Below are 16,873 nucleotides of genomic sequence, written 5' to 3' on the forward strand. Positions count from 1 at the left end.
GTTACTGTGGTTATTACAGTTAACCAAATAGTCCAGAGACTGGAATGCATGTGCTCTGTGGGGCACAGGTATGGAATTTAGGCTAGAAGTGCACAGGGATTTTGTTGGGTAGGGGTGGAGGCAGACATCAGCGTAGAGAAGTCTTTGTGTGCTGTGTAATGGAGTTTCGATGCAGACCTAAGGAAAATTTAAACAGAACTGTGCAGGAGTTTGCTTTAACAGCATGAAGGATGGAGACTGGAGGCATGGATGTAGTTACATAGAGGAAGTTTGGCTGTCTGACTCTGTGTAGGGGCAGCTGGGTAGAAGAGGAGGCGACTGGTTTCACAGAGGTTTGGAAAGCAGACTCAACTGAGTGTGAAGGTTTGGGGACAGAGTTTAGAGGTGGGACAGAAGACTACAGAGAGTCAGAGGGCTCACAGAATGTAAGGAAGGCTGAAGGATTGGGGATATTTTAATCATTGTCCTATCACAGATGGGTCCAATCATGAATTAGTTCAGGATTTGAGTTGGAAGTATCTGTGAGGAATGTCAGAGCTAACCCCCAGGGATGTGGATGTTAGGGAAACAGCTCAGGAGGTATGTAGGGTTGTCAATGGTGGAAATGATGACCAAGTGGCAGTGGGTGTGCAAGAGTGTGTGAGGTGAGAAGAGCAGAGAAGGATGGATCCTGGGACCAAATTCCTCCTTCTGTCACTCCAAAGGATGGACCGCTACCCTCATGTTCAGGGAGAGGAGCCCGCACTCTGTGCCTGCAGCAGTCCCTGTGCACTTTCCTTCTGTTCCCTGAGTTAGGGCTACTGTTTTGCTCCCTGTAGAGGCCACTCCTCAAAGAGACCCCAGAATGCAATGCTGTCCCTGGAGCTGTGCGCAGAAAGACTCTGCTGGGATTCCTGGATTCTCCAGCTTCTCTCTTGCAGGTATGGGCTCTACTCCTCAAGTGCACATCCAAGCAGCAGAGGAGGATGGGGTCCAAGTGCTGTGCATGGCCTTGGGGTGGCTTCTGAAGCCTCAGATATAGTGGAGAGTCTCAGAAGGTAGAAGTTCCTGATATTCTCTGAGATATATGCCCAAGACAGTGGGAGGCTGTTTAGTTTGGAGGCTTCTCTGGTGGGTGAAGAACAGCTCTTCAGGCAATGTGATCTGCCGTGTCTTCAGCCTCATTCTGGGCCAGGAGAAGGCAATGGCTCTTTTCATTTCAAGTCAGTGCCCTTTCTAGGAGGGAGGGGCAAGTGTTCCTGGGTATGCTTGGCTGGTCTGTTCTGGTCCGTGTCCCTGACAGGGTCTCTGGCTGGGCACAGAGGCCTTCTTTCCTAGGGCCTCTCCTTGGAAGCCAGCTTTCACAGTGAGCCTGAACTTGCTGATGTTCTTAACCCTTGGGACTGCCTACCACACCAAGAGAGAACATACCACAAAGTGGCAGGAGGTGCAGGAACAGGAGAAACTGCATGAGGACAAGCAAAAGGACCAGAACACAAAGGAAAGTGTTCTGAATGCCAGAGGTAAGGCAGGAAAGGGGCCATGGTCTGTGAATGTGGAAGCTGGTATGGAGGAAAAGTGGACAGGAAGGCCCTTGGCCTGAGTAGGTGGCCAAGTAGTTTCATAGAGGACAGTTGGGGCTGTGGAGGCTGGAGGGGTCTGGAGTTAGATCTTATTATAGGATACAGAGAGATATTCTGGTGGGTTCTGCAGGTGCAGTCTTTGCTGTTCTTAGTGATGGGAGTTCATGCCTATCTTTCAATTTCTTTCAGATGATCTGCAAGCAGTTCTTGGAAAGTTCTGTTCTTTCTCCAGAACTTTCTGCATCCCCTTTGTAGGAGGTGTTCTGGTTCTCACCTTCTGTTTCCTGTGTTACCTTTAAGACTGGAGGAAATCTATTTACCTGGCTGGTGAGTGACTTTCCAGATATCTTTTGTCTTCCATCTTAATTAAGCCAAGAGGTATCCCCTCTCCTTGTTTCATGCAGAGGCATGTGGACCCTTCCCTGGGGGCAGAAGTGGAAGCTGGTGGGAGGCAGACCCCACTCCGTGAGCTTTCCCGAATCTATGCCAGTGTTTCCTACACAGTGCTTGGGAATCTGGGGGTGATGGTGGTCCCTGGAGTCTGTTGTACATCTTGGCTTTATTCTAATACTGACCTACCCACCATATTGATTGCTTTTTAGCCTTTAATATAACTAGTTCTGTTAGCACGTGGAATCTGAAAGCCAACTGCTCTGAAATTTCATTAAAGAAGGTATAAAAATAAATGGGGTTCATTAAACAAAGGAGTGGTCCTGACCACATAATACCAACTGGGTAGAGTGTGTTTTCTCCAGTTCCTGGAAGTTGTGGTCACAAAGTGGTGGGTAGAGGACTGGAAAGACTATGTGTGAGAGTGCGGTGGGATGAATTGTCAATGCCCCCAAATAGCGATGTGTTATCTAAGATTGGCCACCTTTACCCCAGAGCTCACCTCACATCCCTGTCCTGAAGTCATCCTCCCTTTTGACTTCTTTCTTAAATATCTCTGTTATCGAAATCACTGAATGTAGTAATAACTTTTTTACAATTATGGAATAATGTATATTTTATTCCCTCAAATATTTTCCTATATTGTATAATTCTCAGTTAATAGGTGCAAAATCCAGTGCAAGTAGAATAAGTTTTTTTTTTTTTTTTTTTTTTTTAAGGTTTTGAGGCAAATGAGAGCTAAATGACTTGGCGAAGGACTCAAAATGGCTGTGGACAGGAGTGAAACTCAGCCTGCAATGCAGACTTCCTGACCTGTGGTCCAGGGACTTTCCCTCAATACCCTGCTGTCAGCACGTGGCAGGAGGTCATCTCCTCTCCAGATTTTCCCTGCTCTGCAGCTAGTGTCACCTATATTCCAGAGGGCAGACAAGGGTCTGTAGATGAATGCTGAGCAGGCTTGTTCTGACTGAGTTCTCACCAGGGTGTGCTCCCTTTCAGCCAGGAGGAAGGCACAGCTATATGCAGGTAAGTAACTCTGGGGTTCCTGGTGGCCTTACCTCCCCAGCCTCAACTCTGCCCCATTCTGTGTCATGTACCCCACATCAGGACAGGGTTGGTGTATATGCTGTCCTTGTCACTTCTGTCTTCTTCCTCTGGAAGACTGCAGGGACTGTTCTTGGGAACACAGATCTGCCTCCATTCTGACCCATTCTCTACTATAGGTGGCTGTTGGGGTTAGCAACACCCTCTGAACACACATTTTTAACTGATTATTTTGGTTTGTTCAATGTCAATAAAGGGGTCATTTATAAGGAGAGTCTGGAAAAGGGTAGTGATTGTATAGATTAGAAATTCCTATGTCAAAAGATTTCAGAAATCATGTTTGCCTGCTTAGTACTTAGGTCTTCCTAAGTGGATTCTTGGTCCTGAATCCATTTTCCCCTGAAATTCCTACTTTTCATAGATCTAAGTTTGGTTTTCCTGCTTCTTGCTGGTCCCATGTTCTTCATTTCACTTTCTCATGCACTGACTCCTTGTCCAAGCTGGGTTTTTTCCTTTAAACTTCTTAGTTGCTGAGGAATTAAATGCTTTAGAATAGGTGTTCTGAATGTGAGATCTAGAACCCCCTGGACAGTTATGGATTCCTGGGAGTGGGGTCTGTGAACCACCCTCAGTATATACAAAATCTTGTATATATATTTGTGTAGCTTGAAGAATAACATATTTTAAAATATATTACACTGCAATCTATAGTACATGTTTAATATATAACATTATGATAGATGATGTGTATAGATTTCAAAAACAGTCACTAATGATTGTTCCCAACCATTGTCATTCCTTTTAGGAAAATATTGCACTTGCCTGATGGGCTCCACCTTGTTTGGGTCTATTAGGGGCAATGTGTGAAGTTTGTAGAAGGACACATCTAGAGGAGTGAGAATTGTTTACCACAGAAAGGTGGGGAGCAAATCAGGGAAGGGAAAGCTGGTAGGGAAGAGAGGAGGAGATAAGAAGGAAAGTAGAGAGCCTGTGATTCCTCTTGGAGAGATTTTGGGCAGCTCAGAGCAGGGGAAGTGAGACCAGAAATCGCAGTCACAGTTGTTAAATTGGGAAGTACTACAAGGGTGTGCAAGGTATTTGGGTGCATGAAAAGTAATAAACTTTGACATCTGTCTGAGACATTTCTAAAAAGACATATTTATTTTAATTATCTGAGTTTGCTTCTGATAATGGGACCATCTCAATCTTCTAGTGGAATTGGGACCAGATTATGATCAGGGTGATCCTAATGCAATGAGAGTTTATCTAGAGCATCTTTTAACAATGGGGTGGGTTAAGATCTGGGCCCTTTGAACCTGTGTAACATGTGGTCTTCTGTGTTTGGCTGTTTGTGTTCAGCCTCAAGGATAATGACTGTGACAGCAGAGAAGGGGGAGCCATGGGTGAAGGAGGCCTGGGGGCCAGATGTATGAGGAAATCCCTTCACAGGGCCTTACTGGTTCTTGGGATTTATTTGTTAAAAATGGGGATCAACTATTCTTCTTTTAGCATCTCTCCCTTCTCTATTGAACTGAAGCACATGTGTTTCAAAGTATACCTTGTAACAGACTCTTAACTCTAGAGAAGAAAGTGAGGATTACTTTCTAGGTTGGCTAGATGAGGGACAGGGATTAAGGAGGGCACTTGTGATGAGCGCTGGGTGTTGTATGTAAGTGATGAGTCACCAAATGCTCCACTTGAAACTAATACTACACTGTATGGTAACTAACTGGAATTTAAATAAAAACTTGGAAAGAAAAAGAAGCCTATATGGGAAAATAATGTGAACTTTGTATACCTTTTTATTTTGTCAAGAGAGACACCCTTACAGTATATCAACATTTTCACATTGATGGGCTCATAGTGTGAGGTGAACTAATGTCTGATTTCATCTTATTCACGAAATTGGGAAAATAATCCATAATGAAAGACTTGCTATGGAATTGAAGTGAAGAATGCTCTTAAGCCTCTGAAATGGATCGCGTAGCTCTGGATGCATTGTAGGGTCTCAGAATGGAATGCCAACTCCCTTTTTTTCTTTTTCTTCTCCTTCTCCTTCTGATTCCTCTTCTTTGCTAATGTGTATCAGTATTTATATAGAAATGTGTTCACTGGGAGTCAACTAATCTCTCAGTGAAGAACAAGTAAACAAAGTTTTTTTTTCTCAGGGTCTCAGGGGTCAGCCCATTTTAAGTGATCTGTTTCCATCAAGCAAATCAACACAGACAGAAAAGCCCATTTATCTGAATAAATCTGTGTAAGTGGGAGTGGTGCTCACAGAATTACATCCCAAGTGTTCAAGAAAATGGCATTTCCTTATTTTTATGAAAGTTCTAATTTTGTTGCGGAATCTTTGCCCTATTGGAGGTAACAGCTCTCCCAGACATGTCTCCCAGACATTTCAGTCTTCTGACATTCGGAAGTTTTGCTTTGATCAGTTAGCTTCCTTTGTCTTCCCAACAGGGAGTATGAAGGTTTAAAGAGTTTATGTGTCCTTGGGCCACTGGGGGAAGAGGGCCCTGTGGTCTCCTCTTGCTCAACTCAGGACCTCAGGCTACAGAAGGTAACTTGATCTGGTCATAGGACACTTGGGCTTGGGGTTCCATTTAGGTGTTTGGGGACATTGTTTTCTCCCTCTGTCCCAACCCTATCTCACGTTCCTTAACTGTTATCACATCTCTAATGTTCTCATTTTTGCAACAATTTCATAACTTCTGAGGCATTGGACATGGCCATATTTGGAAACTATCACATAATGTGTCTCCTGGTGCTTTTGATCTCTGTGAGGTATTACAGAGAGAAATAGATGAGTAAACCCAATACTTCTGGGTTTCCCCATACATAGAGTGATGATATTCCTCTCAATACTCCATTGAAAAGGGAAGCAAATTCATTAGTGTCTGACTTCTCATTGTATGTATGTCATTCCTTCTTTGAACTTCTTTCTCTACCTTCCTTGACATCTCTCTGTTGCCTCCTGACAGGGCCAGATTTCTCTAATGGAGTATCCAGAGTTCTCCTCACCCATGGCTGATAGTCATCCTCAAAGTGCAGCTCCACCAAGGAGCATTCTCTGTATATTGTCAGCCTACAAGATCAGTTCATTCAGTTAAATAAATGGAGGCCTCAATAATTTTTTTTTTAGCATTGATATCTTTTTTTATATTTTTGTTGTGTTATGTTAGTCACTATACAATACATCATATTCTTTAATTTATTTTTTATTTATTTGTATCATAACAGTATTCATTATTTTTGCACCCCACCCAGTGTTCCATGCAATCTGTGCCCTTTATAATACCCACAACCTGGTACCCCAATCTGCCATCCCCCACCCCTTCAAAACCCTCAGATTGTTCTTCAGAATCCATAATATCTCCTGGTTCACCTCCACTTCCAATTTCCCCCAACTCCCTTCTCTCTAACTCCCCATGCCCTCCATGCTATTTGTTAGGCTCCACAAATAAGTGAAACCATATGATAATTGACTCTCTCTGCTTGACTTATTTCACTCAGCATAATCTCTTTCAGTCCCGTCCATGTTGCTAAAAAAGTTGGGTATTCATCCTTTCTGATGGAGGCATAATACTCCATAGTGTATATGGACCACATCTTCCTTATCCATTCATCTGTTGAAGGGCATCTTGGTTCTTTCCACAGTTTGGCAACCATGGCCATCATTGCTATAAACATTGGGGTACAGATGGCCCTTCTTTTCATGACATCTGTATCTTTGGGGTAAATACCCAGGAGTGCAATGGCAGGGTCCTAGGGAAGCTCTATTTTTAATTTCTTGAGGAATCTCCACACTGTTCTCCAAAGAGGCTGCACCAACTTGCATTCCCACCAACAGTGGAAGAGGGTTCCCCTCTCTCCACATCCCCTCCAACACATGTTGTTTCCTGTTCTGCTAATTTTGACCATTCTAACTGGTATAAGATGGTATCTCAATGTGGTTTTAATTTGAATCTCCCTGATAGCTAGTGATGATGAACATTTTTTCATGTGTCTGATAGCCATTTGTGTCTTCACTGGAGAAGTGTCTGTTCAGATCTTCTGCCCATTTTTTGATATGATTGTCTGTTTTGTGTGTGTTGAGTTTGAGGAGTTCTTTATATATCCTGGATATCAACCTTTTGTCAACCTTTGTACTGTACAACCTTTGTACAACCTTTTGTACTGTCATTTGCAAATATCTTCTCCCATTACATGGGTTGCCTCTTTGTTTTCTTGACTGTTTCCTTTGCTGTGCAGAAGATTTTGATGTTGATGAAGTCCCAAAAGTTCATCTTCGCTTTTGTTTCCTTTGCCTTTGGAAACATATCTTGAAAGAAGTTGCTGTGGCTGGTATCGAAGAGATTACTGGCTATGTTCTCCTCTAGGATTCTGATGGATTCCAGTCTCATGTTGAGGTCTTTTATCCATTTTGAGTTTAACTTTGTGGATGGTGTAAGAGAATGGTCGAGTTTCATACTTCTACATATAGCTGTCCAGTTTTCCCAGCACCATTTATTGAAGAGACTGTCTTTTTTCCACTGTATGTTTTTTCCTGTTTTGTCGTAGATTATTTGCCCATAGAGTTGAGGGTCCATATCTGGGCTCTCTACTCTGTTCCACTGGTCTATGTGTCTGTTTTTATGCCAGTACCATGCTGTCTTGGTGATCACAGCTTTGTAATAAAGCTTGAAATCAGGTAACGTGATGCCCCCAGCTTTATTTTTGTTTTTCAACATTTCCTTAGCAATTCGGGGTCTCTTCTGATTCCATACAAATTTTAGGATAATTTACTCCAGCTCTTTGAAGAATGCTAGTGGAATTTTGATCGGAATGGCATTAAAAGTATAGAGTGCTCTAGGCAGTATAGACATTTTAACAATGTTTATTCTTCTGCTCCAAGAGCATGGAATGGTCTTCCATCTTTTTGTGTCTTCTTCAACTTCTTTCATGAGTGTTCTGTAGTTCCTGGAATACAGATCCTTTACCTCTTTGGTTAGGTTTATTCCCAGGTATCTTATGGTTCTTGGCGCTATAGTAAATGGAATCAATTCTCTAATTTCCCTTTCTGTATTTTCATTGTTAGTGTATAAGAAAGCCACTGATTTCTGTACATTCTGTACATTGACTTTGTATCCTGCCACCTTGCTAAATTGCTGTATGAGTTCTAGTAGTTTGGGGGTAGAGTCTTTTGGGTTTTCCATATAAAGAATCATGTCATCTGTGAAGAGAGAGAGTTTGACTTCTTCATTGCCAATTTGGATACCTTTTATCTCTTTGTTGTCTGATGGCTATTGCTAGGACTTCTAGTACTACGTTGAACAAGAGTCGTGAGAGTGGGCATCCTTGTCGTGTTCCTGATCTCAACAGGAAGGCTGCAAGCTTTTTCCCATTGAGGATGATATCTGCTGTGGGTCTCTCATAGGTAGATTTGATGAAATTCAGAAATGTTCCCTCTATCCCTATACTTTGAAGCGTTTTAATCAGGAATGGATGCTGGATTTTGTAAATGCTTCTTCTGCATCAATTGAGAGGACCATGTGGTTCTCTCTTCTCATATTAATTTGTTCTATCACATTGATTGATTTGCAAATGTTCAACCATCCTGTATCCCAGGGATGAATCCCACCTGGTCATGGTGGATAATTTTTTTAATGTGCTGTTGGATCCTGTTTGTTAGGATCTTGTTGAGAATCTAGCATCCATATTCATCAGTGATATTGGTCTGAAATTCTCCTTTTTGGTAGGGTCTTTGTGTGGTTTGGGCAGGGTAATGCTGGCTTCATAGAAAGAGTCTGGAAGTTTTCCCTTGCTTCAATTCTTGAAACAGCCTCAGGAGAATAGGTGTTATTTCTTCTTTGAAAGTTTGGTAGAATTCCCCAGGGAATCCGTCAGGCCCTGGGCTCTTGTTTTTTGGGAGGTTTTTGATCACTGCTTCAATCTTTTTATTAGATATTTATCTATTCAGGTTGTCAATTTCTTCCTGGTTCAATTTTGGGAGTTTATAGTTTTCCAGGAATGCATCCATTTCATCTAGGTTGCTTAGCTTCTTGGCATATAACTGTTGATATTAACTTCTGATGATTGTTTCTACTTCCTTGGTGTTCGTTGTGATCTCTCCCTTTTCATTCATAATTTTATGAATTTGGGCTTTCTCTCTTTTCTTTTGGTTTAGTGTGGTCAATGGTTTATCGATCTTATTGATTCTTTAAAAAAAAACCAGCTTCTAGTTTCATTGATACGTTCTACTGTATCCCTGGTTTCTACCTCATTGATCTCAGCTCTAATCTTGATGATTTCCCTTCTTCTGTGTGGAGTTGGTTTGACTTGTTCTTGATTCTCCAGTTCTTTAAGTTGTAGAGACAGACGCTGTGTTCTGGATTTTTCATTTTTTTGAGGGAGGCTTGGATAGCTATGTATTTCCCCCTTAGAACTGCCTTTGCTGTATCCCATAGGTTTTGGACCAAAGTGTCTTCATTCTCATTGGTTTCCATGAATTGTTTCAGTTCTTCTTTGATCTCCTGGTTGACCCAAGCATTCTTAAGCAAGGTGGTCTTTAGCTTCCAGGTGTTTGAGTTCCTTCGGGACTTTTCCTTGTGATTGAGCTCCAGTGTCAAAGCATTGTGATCTGAGAATATGCAAGGAATAATCTCAGTCTTTTGGTATCGGTTGAGTCCCGATTTGTGACCCAGTATGTGGTCTATTCTTGAGAAGTTTCCATGTGCACTTGAGAAGAATGAGTATTCTGTTGTTTTAGGGTGGAGTGTTCTGTCTGTATCTATGAGGTCCCTCTGGTCCAATGTGTCATTCAATGCTCTTGTTTCTTTATTGATTTTTCTGCTTCGATGATCTATTTCTGAGAGAGGCGTGTTAAGATCTCCTACTATTAATGTATTCATATCAATATGACTCTTTATCTTGATTACCAGTTTTTTTATGTAATTGGATGCTCCCATATTGGGGGCATAGATATTTACAATTTTTAGATCATCTTGGTGGGTAGTCCCTTTAAGGATTATGTAGTGTCCTTCTGTATCTCTGACTACAGTCTTTAGTTTAAAATCTAATTTATCTGATATGAGAATCGCTACCCCATCCTTCTTTTGAGGCCCATTGACATGAAAGATGTTTCTCCATCCCTTCACTTTCAGTCTGGGTGTATCTTTAGGTTCAAAATGGGTCTCTTGTAGACAACATATGGATGGGTCCTGTAGTTTTATCCAATCTGCAACCCTGTGCTGTTTTATGGGTGCATTTAGGCCATTCACATTGAGAGTGATTATTGATAGATACGTTTTTATTGACATCAAGTTACCTTTGAAGACTTTCTTTCTGTAGATTGTCTCTATATTTCTGTTCAATGCTATTCCTAGGATTTTTCCTCTTTTATAGAACCACCCCTTAATATTTCTTGCAGTGTCAGCTTGGTTGTCGCATAGTCTTTTAAGCCTTGCCAGTCTTGGAAACTCTTCATTTCTCCATCCATTTTGAATGTCAGTCTTGCTGGATAAAGTATTCTTGGCTGCATGTTCTTCTCATTTAATGCCCTGAATATATCTTGCCATCCCTTTCTGGCTTGCCAGGTCTCTGTGGACAGATCTGACATTATTCTGATGGGCTTTCCTCTGTAAGTAAGGAGCCTCTTTGTCCTAGCGGCTTTCAAGAGATTATATGTACAATTATGATTCCTCAATTTGACTATCAGGTGCCTTGATTTTTTTTGGAATGTATAATCTTGGGAGGAGATCTTTCAGTCTCTAGTACATGAATGCTGGTTCCATTCGCGTGATTGGGAAAATTTTCATGAAGATCTTGTTCCACTATATCTTCTAGACTTCTTTCTTTCTCTTCCCCTTCAGGGATTCCAATAATTCTGACGTTGGAACCTTTCATGGTATCATTTATTTCCCTGATTCTGTTTTCATGGTTTCTAAGCTGTTTGTTCCAGGCTTCCTCCTGATCTTTTCTCTCTATCTGTTTGTCCTCCAGATCACTAATTCTATCTTCCGTCTCAGTTACCCTAGCTTTGAGAGAATTTAGATTAGATTGGAACTCATTGAGAGCATTGTGAACCTCACCCCTGGTAGCTTTTAACTCTGCCCTAACATTGTGAACATCATCTCTGGTTGCTTTCAGCTCAGCCCTAATCTATTCCGTTTGGTCATCCATGGCTTTCTCCAACCTAGCTATTGCCTGGATAATTGTTAGCCTGAATCCTCTTTCCGACATATTGTCTATGTTGATAGCCATTAGCTCTGTTGCAGAAGGTCCATCCTCTGTATTTTTCTTCTGTTAGGCATTTCTCCTCCTAATCATTTTGGTGAGAGACGACTGAACAGATGTAGCTGGATGTATCCACCATGGTGCAGTCAAGGTGCACCCTGGAACACTTCTGAATAATCAGGATTCCCCACCCATATGAGAGACAAAAGAAAAGAAAAAGAAAAAAAGAAAAAAGAGAGAGAGAGAGAGAGAAAGACAGGAAAGAAAGGAAAGATGAAAGAGAAAATTCAGCCCAAATGGGCCCCAAGGTAAGATTCATGACGTATACAAACAAAGACAGACAAACACAAAGACTGATAAAAGTATATGACAAGAGAAAAAAAAATATATATGCAAATAAAATAAGAACTTTGTCAAAAAGAACCCCAAGTGTAAGATTTATATACTATCAGGACAAACACAAAAACACAGAAACAGTGGTGGATGAAAAAGATGGGAGAGTGGTTATAAATTCTCAATGTGGGCAAGGAAGGTTGTTTTGATTCTTCCTGGATGTATCTTGATATCTTTGTTAAATGACTCAACTTTCCTAAGATAAAGGGGGATTAAAAATTGGCTTACCTATAGGGGTAGTATTGATAGGGTAACAGGGATTACTTTGACGTTTAACTCTATATGAATATTAGAAAATAAAAATAAAAAGGAATAAACTAGACTAAACTAAAGTGAAAAAAATTTAGAAAATAGAAATACAAAAGAAAAACACAGGTATATGTATCAAAAAGTTCAGGTTAGAAGGTTATTAAGGAATTTGAGGTACTGGACAGCTCACTGTGATGGTAAATAAGTTAAAAAATTATCTCTATAAAAAAAATGAACCAGAATAGTGGGAATGAGTTAAAAATTAATGTTGTCCTATGAAGTAGTGGTGGTTGTTCTCTTGTGGTCTTTTTTTTTTTTTTTTCCCTTTCTTAGTTGGTTTTCTGGGGGAGGGGCCTGCCACGTGCGTTTTCAGTCATTGATGTTCCCTGAGTTAAGTCCTCCCGCCCCCCTCAAGGGGGTGGGCTCTGAGGAAACTGGTTTTTTTTCAGACTTTTGTTCTCTGGCAGTTTTTATGTTTGTTCCTTTTTTTTTTTTTTTTTTTTCTCTCACCTTGACCGCTTTTGATGGTTTTTGTAGTTTTAGAGGAAAACAAACTGAACCCTTACCTCCCTCTCAGAGAGAAGCCTGAGTCTGGCTGCAGAGCCCAAATAAGTTCCCCTTTGGCCACTGGCAGAGCAGGTTCCAAGTCGTGGTCCCTGGGGATGCAGGATCTTCTGCTTGTACCCCAAACCACGGCAGCTGCGGCTGTCTGGGAAACTCCAGACCGCCAGAGAGGTTACAAGCAGTGATCACACACTGAGATTTTCCTGCTGGTCCGGGCTGGGAGTGCCCGGTCTTTCTGGGTCTAAGAGCGCCCGGCTTGCACACACCTCTTTCAGGGGAGGCTGTGGGTCATGCACGCATTTCAGGCTCTGAGAATGGGGCGCAGGTCCGAAAGCACCAGACTGGGCGTTCGCGCACCTCTTTCAGGGGAGATTTTGGGGCGCACGTCTTAAGCTCTGAAACAATGGTGCAGGTCGTACCTCTTTCAGGGGAAGATGAGGGGCATGCGCATCTCAGACTCTATAGCAGGGCTTTCACGTTCTGCCATCAGGCGTGGCTCCCATCCCCTCACAGGAGCCAGACCCCACGCGTTCTTGGGCGCTCTGGTGGCTCAGGGACCAAGACCTGGTTTCTCCACCGCACTCTCTCAGGCTCAGCACCAGGGGAGGCTGTCCTGGTCCACTGACTTAAGCCCCTGTCCCTAGCCGCCCTGATTCCCACAGTTTCCCCACTGTGATCCTTTGCTCTTTTGGAGTGCTTTCAACCAGTCTCCAAGTTAACGCTGGTCCCCAGATACAGGGCACTCTCACTCCTATTAGGGGTGTTACTTTTCAACCGGTCCCCTGGTGGCTCCCTCCCCCTTTTGTTTATCTTTCAATTTCAGTTCACTGTTCCCACTCTGCTTTACTGCCCACTGGTGTCTTCTGCCCCTGTAGAGATCCAGACGTGTATAATTCCGATCTCAGACTGATGTCATGGGTGATCGGAGTTCTTTGGTAGGTAATCACCTCACTTTAGGGTACAGGTTGAAAAGGCACCTTCTCCTACTTCCCCGCCATCTTGTCCCCCTGGCCTCAAGAATTTTAAAAGAAGTTTATTTATTTATATTAGAGAGACAGACAAAATGAGTGGGAGGAGGGGCAGAAGGAGACAGAGAGAGGGCGAGAATACTCGAGCAGACTCCCCACCAAGGGAAGAGCCCAACACAGAGCTTGATCCCATGACTGTTTGAGATCATGACCTGAGCGGAAATCAAGAGTCAGGTGCTTAACTGACTGAACCACCCAAACACCACCGAGAACTCAGAAATTTTGATTCCTCCAATTCTTTCTTAAGAAAACTTAGCTTTCAGGGTGGATGTGTAGCTAGGGATTAAGAAAGCATGAATCATGAGAGACTGTGGACTCTGAAAAACAATCTGAGGGGTTTGAAGTGGCGGGGGGGTGGGAGATCGGGGTACCAGGTGGTGGGTATTATAGAGGGCACGGATTGCATGGAGCACTGGGTGTGGTGAAAAAATAATGAATACTGTTATGCTGAAAATAAATAAACTAAAAAAAAAGAAAGCATAGTTTGATACTGAAAACTGGGAATAGAATCTTATTTTCAGATTGTTACCCAAACTCTCAGTGGTGTTAAGTTTTATGGCCTGTCTTTCCTGGGAAGGGTGTAGTAGGATGGCTCCAAGTGTGTGTGTGTGTGTGTGTGTGTGTGTGTGTGTAAAAGAAAAAAATTCATTGGTGGAATGTTTCCAAAGTATATTTCCCTATAATTCTTGCATCACTGTATTTCAGATGCCTAGATATTGACATTGTTGTGTACAATCTCCTCAAATCTCTAGTTTTTGTTCACTTTTGGGAAATGTGCTTCCCTTGTAGATTGGCAGAAGGAGAAGTTCCAGGCCTGTGAGTTACCTTTATTTCTTTCTGGGTGTTTTTACTGCTGCCCGATGGCTGCTGACATGTCCTTCAGCTTGCTGATGATACAGATGCTGGCACCATCAATGGTGGTGGGCTTGAATGGGGCAGTGAAAGTCATGTAGCTGAGACTGGTGAGTGTGAGTGATATTGGATGCTAAAGAGATATCCCTCAGTCCATGGAATATCATCTGATCCTTAAGTGTTCTGTGACATAGCTAACCCCCTAATCATTCTCATGGTTACTTCTCTTGTTTGGAGGGCTATGGGCTTGAGTCACAATGCTCTAATCTCAGAAGACTTAGACCTCCCTGCAGCTAGGTATCTTGGGGGGTGGTGGGGGTGGTGGTGTGCCTTCTTATAGGGCAGGGGAAGGCCTTGCATGATTGGCAACTCTCTCTGCAGTATCTGGCACTCTAGATCCAGAGTCTGCACATCCTGACCTTGATGTCTCTGATAAAAAGACTAATATGATCTGAATGGACACATTTGAGGATATAGGAGAGACACAGCATCCTGGACTGTGAGCTCCAAACATCACAGTGATGTTACTGGGAGGTGAAAATCAAGAGTAGAAACAGAAATGAGTGGGCTCTGGGGGTCTGTAGGGAAGGTGTGAAGAAGTAGGACTGGCACAAGAGTTCCCAGAAAAGGGGTTCTGGATTGTGGGCACTTTGCCAATATATATTATTCCTGCACCATCACTGTGAATCAACTAATCCTTGTGCAAGTTCTCCACAGGGTAGGGGTTTTCCTGGACCTCAATAAAGGTGTTGTCTGCTTTTATAACATGACTGATAGCTTCCACATTTTCTCCTTCTCTTTAGCTTCCTCCACTGGCTCTCTGTTTCTATATATCATGTCTCGGTCAGGAGATGTGTCCCTGACATTTTCTCTGTGGTGGGTGGGCCTGGAGAGGACCCTGTGCTTTATCCTTCTTTGGAAGAGACTGTGAACCTTTCAGGGCAGGGTTTTAGTCCAGGCTCTGGTGTTGATGGTGCTTTCCAAGGAGCCAAATCTTCATTACTTTCTTGTAGCCCAATGTTATATCCCCCTTACGGCCCAACATAGTCTCAAACTGCTCATGGTGGTTCTTATTGAAGCTGCAGACTCCCTGAAGCAAAAGGATTGAGGCTGGTACTGGGTGAGCTGGTGTCCTGCCCTCCTGTTCTGGATACAGACTCCTGGTGTGGTTATGAGAATAGTTAGTTTATACCTTATGCTCAGGTAGCAGAAGATAAAAGTTGACTCTTGTTTGAGCTGATTTGGGGTAGGCTGAATTTTACTGCCAGAGGTCATGTTTCTTTTGGTAATGAAAATTATTTCTTTTAAAAAGATTTTAATCATCATTTATATTTCATTTATATTATCAGTGCCCTTATGTAAATTCAGCAAAAAATGAATTTACAAAGTGTCCTAGAGTTTATTTCTTATTTATTTATATTTAAAAAAATTGTTTTCTAAATTCCAGTAGAGTTAATGTACAGGGTTAGATTAGTTTCACGTGTACCATATAGTGATTCAACAATTCTATACATGTCTCAGTTCTCATCTTGGTAATTGTACTCCATAACCCCCCTCACATATTTCACCCATCAGTCACCCACCAACCACCACTAGTTTGTTCCCTATAGTTGAGTCTTTTGTGTTTCTCTTTTTTTCTTAATTAGTGTGTGTGTGTGTGTTTTTTCATGGAGCCTTTATCCTGTTTGATATGAAGGAGATGAGGGCTGAATGAGTCTGCAAAATTTTATTTTCTCCACTTGATTTTTTTTTTTTGGTTATTTTTAAAAATTTATTTATTTTCAGCATAACAATACTCATTGTTTTTGCACCATACCCAGTCCTCCAGGCAATCGATGCCCTCTCTAATACCCACCACCTGGTTCCCCCAACCTCCCACCCCCCGCCCCTTCAAACCCCTCAGATTGTTTTTCAGAGTCCATAGTCTCTCATGGTTCACCTCCCCTTCCAATTTCCCTCAACTCCCTCTCCTCTCTAACTCCCCTTGTCCTCCATGCTATTTGTTATGCTCCACAAATAAGTGAAACCATATGATAATTGACTCTCTCTGCTTGAGTTATTTCACTCAGCATAATCTCTTCCAGTCCCATCCATGTTGCTACAAAAGTTGGGTATTCATCCTTTCTGATGGAGGCCTAATATTCCATAGTGTATATGGACCACATCTTCCCTATCCATTCGTCCGTTGAAGGGCATCTTGGTTCTTTCCACAGTTTGGCAACCGTGGCCATTGCTTCTATAAACATTGGGGTACAGATGGCCCTTCTTTTCACTACATCTGTATCTTTGGGGCAAATACCCAGTAGTGCAATGGCAGGGTCATAGGGAAGTTCTACTTTTAATTTCTTGAGGAATCTCCACACGGTTTTCCAAAGAGGCTACACCAGCTTGCATTCCCACCAACAGTGTAAGAGGGTTCCCCATTCTCCACATCCAATACAGAAAGGGAAATTAGAGAATCAATTCCATTTATTATAGCACCAAGAACCATAACATATCTGGTAATAAAGCTAATCAAAGAGGTAAAGGATCTGTACTCGAGGAACTACAGAACACTCATGAAAGAAATTGAAG

The 16,873-nt window shown here is 42.3% G+C and overlaps 1 long non-coding RNA gene across 2 annotated transcripts; it reads left to right on the forward strand.

The window, feature by feature from the left end:
• The first annotated feature begins 376 nt into the window (after positions 1-376).
• LOC131834307 (uncharacterized) lies at positions 377-15,657 on the forward strand. Of its 2 annotated transcripts, XR_009354818.1 has the most exons (5): positions 377-920; positions 1,302-1,502; positions 1,752-1,889; positions 2,672-2,978; positions 14,681-15,657. It is a non-coding gene; the product is annotated as an uncharacterized LOC131834307 (long non-coding RNA). The 2 variants fall into 2 exon arrangements; XR_009354817.1 differs by lacking the exon at positions 377-920 and having other exon boundaries at positions 978-1,502.
• Positions 15,658-16,873: the final 1,216 nt, after the last annotated feature.

This window comes from Mustela lutreola, chromosome 6, assembly GCF_030435805.1.
Source record: "Mustela lutreola isolate mMusLut2 chromosome 6, mMusLut2.pri, whole genome shotgun sequence".
NCBI classification, from domain to species: Eukaryota; Metazoa; Chordata; class Mammalia; order Carnivora; family Mustelidae; genus Mustela; species Mustela lutreola.